The 6,057-nt window shown below is 33.2% G+C and overlaps 1 protein-coding gene across 2 annotated transcripts in view; it reads left to right on the top strand.

Moving 5' to 3' along the window:
* The first annotated feature begins 5,819 nt into the window (after positions 1–5,819).
* The window catches only part of LOC148946027 (reticulocalbin-2), a 42,517-nt gene continuing 42,279 nt past the window's right edge, over positions 5,820–6,057 (top strand). For both annotated transcript variants that reach the window (XM_089097964.1, XM_089097965.1), the window contains exon 1: positions 5,820–5,956. The gene's annotated coding sequence lies outside the window, so the exon portion shown is untranslated. The remainder of the gene's footprint in view (positions 5,957–6,057) is intronic.

Below are 6,057 nucleotides of genomic sequence, written 5' to 3'. Positions count from 1 at the left end.
ATATTTGAGAAGGAATCAAGTTTCACAATCCCCATCATCCACTTCCTTTATAGATCCCGAAACTTTCTTACCCATAGATGATGATTTTGTAAAATCACAACTTCTCAATAAGGTATTTGGTTCAGTTTTTAATCAAACACACACCAAAACACTCACTCAGTTTACTCCTCCAGATTTAACAAAAGAATTTGTTGATTCAGAGTTTACAGTCCAACAGGTTTATTTGACACTCCGAAATCATGATCCAGGAAAGGCACCAGATATTGATGGATTTTCCAATGTGATGTTACGTGAACTTGCATCAGTGCTTGCTGGACCACTCACATATCTCTTTAATCTTTGTCTCTCATCTGGTAAATGTCCTTCAGCTTGGAAAAGAACTATTATTAGGCCATTGTACAAGATTGGTTCAAAGTCCCATTTCAATAATTACAGACCAATTTCAAATACATCAATCTTTTCCCTCATAATGGAGAAAATTGTGGTGGGAAGAATCCAAGCACATTTTGAGGAAAACAACTTGTGGCATTCTGCTCAGCATGGTTTCCGTAAACAACGATCTTTTAACACGCAACTTCTTGAGGTGATTTGTGATTTTCAATTGATGGCTGATAATGGTATTTTGTTTGATTGTATTTATATTGACTTTTCAAAAGCATTCGAGAAAATTTTCATTCCACTTCTGATAAACAAATGTCAACTATATGGTATAGGCCCACAAACTATAGCATGGATAACAGATTATCTTACAAATAGAACCCAAGAGGATGCAGTAGGTGATGCTTTGTCATCACCTATGTCTGTAGTGGAGTTCCACAAGGCAGTTGTCTTGGGCCAGTACTCTTCTGCCTTTTTATCAATGATTTACCTGGCGTTGTTAGGAATTCGACCATAAAAATGTTTGCAGATGAAGTAAAAATCTACAGGCCAGTCATGAGTGAACATGAGATTTCTTTACTTCAAGAGGATTAGGTTGCTCTTGGCCAGTGGTGTACTGCAAACTCTATGTTCATTAATGAAACCAAGTGCAATGCTGTGCACTATTTGCGTAGACTCCCTCAACATTACCATTACTTTGTTGTTGGTAAATTAATTTCCAGTGTAGAATATGTTCGTGACCTTGGGATTCATTTTGATTCAAGTCTCAAATTTAATAACATGTATCAGATACCACCCATAAGGCTAATTACCAATTATTACATCTAAGCCGTACTTTTTCTAAGTTTAATCTTCATTCACTGATCTCACTTTATGTATCCACTGTACGTCCAGTACTTGAGTATTGCTCATCAGTATGGTATCCCCTTAATAAGAGAGATAGAGAGAGGGTTGAGAGAGTACAACGTAGGGCCACCAAACTCATACCATACCTGAGTCATCTACCTTACCACCAGAGAATGCAAAGACTACAGTTGCCTTCTCTCCAGTTCAGACGTGCTAGAGCCAATGTAATAAATACATTTCGCATTGTTAGGAATATTGATAATATCACCCCAACTCACTTTTTCACTTTTACAGAATATAGTAGCACCCGTCAACACCAACACAAAATTTACCCACCATGTTCAAAGAAAATATTAGGCCAAAACTCTTTAACTTGTTGAGTGTGGAAGACTTCGAATTCTCTTCCGTCGGAAATACTTGCAAGTACCTTGGTCCAGTTTTTCAAAAGTAGTCTAGCCTCTAGAGATTTCTATGCTAGGTCCTATCACAATCCATTTTGAGATTATTTTTACTTTTGTATTACCTGATTTATGACAGTGTGACAGTTATTTTGTAAGCTTACTTTTTCGTAGGTTTCAATTATTAACTGATATGTATCAGTTAAGTTGGTATGTTATTGTATGTTTCAGTAATGTTGTTTTCCCAATGTTTTTCAGTTACTGTATGTTTTTGTTATGTCATTTATATTGTTATTGACTTTTTTATTATTGTTTTGTGCGACAAGCTTGTTAAAGCTTACCGTATCTTGGTATTAATAAATAAATAAATAAATATATATATATATATATATATATATATATATATATATATATATATATATATATATATATATATATATATATATATATATAATTAATTAATTAATTGATGTGTGCAGGCTCATAACAGTTCTTTCAGCATTAGCAGTCAGACAAGGGAACCTGGATGTGTTCTATGGAGCTCTCACAAGAAACTTTTGGTATGCAAGCCTTAGATGCAGGCACAAGTACGTTGAAAATGTCATAACAGATAAAAAGGTAAATAGCTAAATTTTGAGCTTATTAAATCTAAGCTGTAAATGGAACCTTGTCCCAAAAGGACATTAAAGCTAAAATAAGAGATTACTGCGAAGAGATTATTAAACTGTCTCAAGTACCTGGAATTGGATAAGAATTAGAAAGCTCAAAAGTTTGTATAAACAAACCGACATAGAGTAAGCTAAAAACAGTTACTAACACATTTTTGTCTTTCGAAATAGAACAAAAGAAAAGTTATAAAACAAATAAAAAAAAAAATAAAAAATAAATGTATATAGTCGTATATGGAGAATGTATATAATGGTTGCAAATGTTAGTGAGAAAATATATATAGTTATAAAGGTATTTTGAAAACCTTTAAGAAATATGGAATTGTTATCGTATAAAATTGTAAATATGTAAATTTAAATTGTAAGAACTGTTGACCAGCCCTTAAATAGCGGCTAATCCCTGTTCTCAGTTATAGTGTATAAATCTATTTGTTGAGAATTGAATTTTGTTTCCGTAAATATTTTAATGGCAGTTTAAGACTTTTCAGATAAAAGGCTTGATGGACTTGTTAAAAAGTTGTAGAAAAATTTAAAATATTGCAGTGACTAAATAAATTGTAAGGGTACATAATTATTGGTTGTGTTTAAACAATTAAGTTATGTAAAAACATAACTTAAGTCATTTTTAATTATCAATGTAGATAAATTGAATTAAAATGTTGAGTTTTTTTTTTTATTTTGCTTTTTGTATCGTTCAAGAAGTATTCTGCATTAATACTTTATAGGCATTTAACAAAGCACTAATTGGAATTAATTCCAATGCTAGTCTATACCGTGTTTTATTTTTCATAAATGCTTTAAGTGTTAAACACTGGTTTAATGCTATATCTAAGCTTTTTGACTTCTAGCCAACTTATAAAATCTGTTAGGACATCCTATCGGATCCATTTTTCAATCAATTTCTTACGCATTTTTGGAAAGTGGCCAATTTCAAAGCAAGTTCAATTATTTCCTGACACGAACAGCTCACACCATCAGAAACCAAACCATAAACGGTCAACTAATATTTTGGGAACTGCATGCAATATTACAGAACTCTGTTACCAGTTCATCATAAAGTGAGATAAGATCAGAATTTCAATATTAGGCCTAGAGAAATATCAAAGAAAGTGCTACATAGCCTAAATGGCTTTATATTATTGAAAGAATATGTGAAAATGCTTTGGGGTAGAAAAATATGTGAAAGTTTAAAAACCGAAATTGTTATTTATAATTTATCCAAAGCATTCCTAACCCCAGAAGATGAATGGTAAATCAGCCATATCACCCAGATAAATGAAATTATTAATGGGAATTGAAATTAAACTCAATCAATCAAATAGTTTCTAATATAACTTTAAGTCTAATCTAAGCACAAACAGTAATATAATACTTAAGCCACAGTCGGTCAAACTAAAACAGAAGATGGATATAAGAATGAGGGTGAAAAGAAAAATTTTAAAGTCTTAAAGACAAAAAGAAAAAGAGAGAAAAAAGAAACAGGGATAGATTCCAAAAGTTGATATCCTCGGAAGAAAGGACATGGTATATATTTGACCATAAACACGACCCTAAAGAAACCCATTGAGGGTATGTACACAGAATAACCCAATGATGACAGTATAAGAACCATGCACAAAATTAAAACGATTATTGGATAAAAGTAAAATATTGAGAGTTGGGACAACTCTTCTCCAAATAGGAACTATTGTGGTGACGCCAATAATTAAGTCAAATTCTGAATCTAGTAACAACATTAAGACGCAAATACAAAGTTTAGAAATACCGCTTTTTGTTAAGATAAAGAACACACCCTGGTATATGCATATTGAAGAAAATTGAGAAATCGCTACTTCCTTGCTAAGTGCATCAATGGGACCGATAATGTGTGGTTGATGACATGTATAAAAGATATATTTTATAGGAATGGGGTGTTATATACTAATTTTATGCCAGACTGACCTCTGGTCCGTTGATTTTAGAAATACCTTGGAATATTGTTGGAGTATTGTAAGTGTTCAAGTATCTTATTGTATTATACGTTATTGTAGATTACCTATGCTTATTGTCTCCTTTGGACAACCTCCCAGCGGAATACAAACTATGAAACCCTGTACTGGTGTATGTTAGTTGAATAAAAGTATTGTGTTATAGCCAACTTCTCTACAATCTAAATTAAGTCCCTCGAATAATCCCAGCTGTAATGCCTCATTAGTCAGGTCATAGCCTAAGACACGCTACCAAAGCTTATTTACCTTAGGACCACAATTATCTCCCCTATAAAGGGAGAAATAAAGGCATCAACTACAACCTCACACTCAGGGGCGGATCCAGGATTTTTTTAGGGAGGGGGCGCATAATAGGTTGATCCAAAAAACGAAAATTAGGGGGGGGGGCAAAATAGGCTGATCCGATAAACTTGCGTTAGAAGCATGTTTAATTAACGCAATTTGGATTCATTAAGTAAATTACACTACTTTAGACTACACTAGAGGGGGGTACACCCACCCCTCGCCCCTCTCTGGATCTGCAACTGCTCACTCTAACACCTTAAAATCACTTTACCACGCTTGGAGGGAGGTCAATTAGGTGTGGTCTACAGGTTGTGATACTGAACTTGTTATAATACTGTAATACTTAATTGAAATATAGTCAGTTCAAAGTATGACAATAAATTTGATTGCAAATTATACTAACTAGTTGCAAATAACAAGTGAAAAAGCTTGTTAATTAAAAATTGACTGGGCTGTAAAATGTCCATATTTTATGTATAAATGATAGTTAATAATGAGTCTCGGTCATTATTTTATTGAGTTTTCAGAAATACTATTAATTTCTCGAAATATATGACAATTAAGTGAGTGAAGAAGTCAAAACCACAAATCTCATTAAAGTCATGAGCGCAATAGCTTGAATTTGAAGTCGAAAACACTAGCAAAAACCCTCTCTGCAGGCGGGCTTAGCTGGATTCGTTTCAAAGTCTAATCAATTATTATCACCTCTCTATAAACAAAAAGTACGTGATACACATGTCCGTATGCCCTAACTTGCAATGTTAATAAAAGGATCAGGTATCCTGGTGTCTTTAGGCTGCGTGTGATGACGTTCTAAAAGTGCTAGGGTCGGAGAATCTGAGAACAGAAGAGCATAATCACTAAATTGATTGGTATTATAAAATTATTTAATTAGTATCTGCATTACATTTTTTTTTTACGGTGCTTTTCACAAACTAAGGTCTGGTAGCTGTCCGCTAGTTGTGAATAGTAAGAAGTACACAAACGTGAGCTAATCAAAATTCAACTTTCCAAAAAAAGAAGCGCCTTTTTGCGCTCGCAAAAAAAGCCTTTAACCATCAATAAAAACAAGTCATTTCATGGTTTATTTGGAATTTTGACGATAATTCCATTTTTAGGACAATGTCCTTTGGTACTAAACCAGCGGAAATCCTAGTCATTTGTGTCAAGCTTTCCTGTCATCTATATTATTTTAGAAGTTCATAATCTAACTAGATGGCTTTCAAAAGGTTTGAAATTTCAAATTTATTTGCCGCTTGACTATTGCAATGGTAAAATGAAAGTTAGAAAGTTTTCAAGACCTAGTTTTGCTGAGGGAGCAACGAAGAAAGCCATAAGAAAGAAGAATAATAAGATATTCAAAGGCAACTCCTCAGTTCAATCATTTCTTTTGGTAAATGTATTCTTGAAATTGGGTTTAAGTTAGGCATAGGTCTAGCCTATTTTAGCATAAGACAAGTTCTGTGCTCTATTTAACCTTTTGATGATTCTTAA

Source organism: Artemia sp. Qi Xiang Cuo, chromosome 12 (genome assembly GCF_049724085.1).
Source record: "Artemia sp. Qi Xiang Cuo chromosome 12, ASM4972408v1, whole genome shotgun sequence".
Taxonomy (NCBI): domain Eukaryota; kingdom Metazoa; phylum Arthropoda; class Branchiopoda; order Anostraca; family Artemiidae; genus Artemia; species Artemia sp. Qi Xiang Cuo.
Note: the sequence above shows the minus strand (reverse complement) of the source record. Positions and strands in the feature narration are given on the sequence as shown.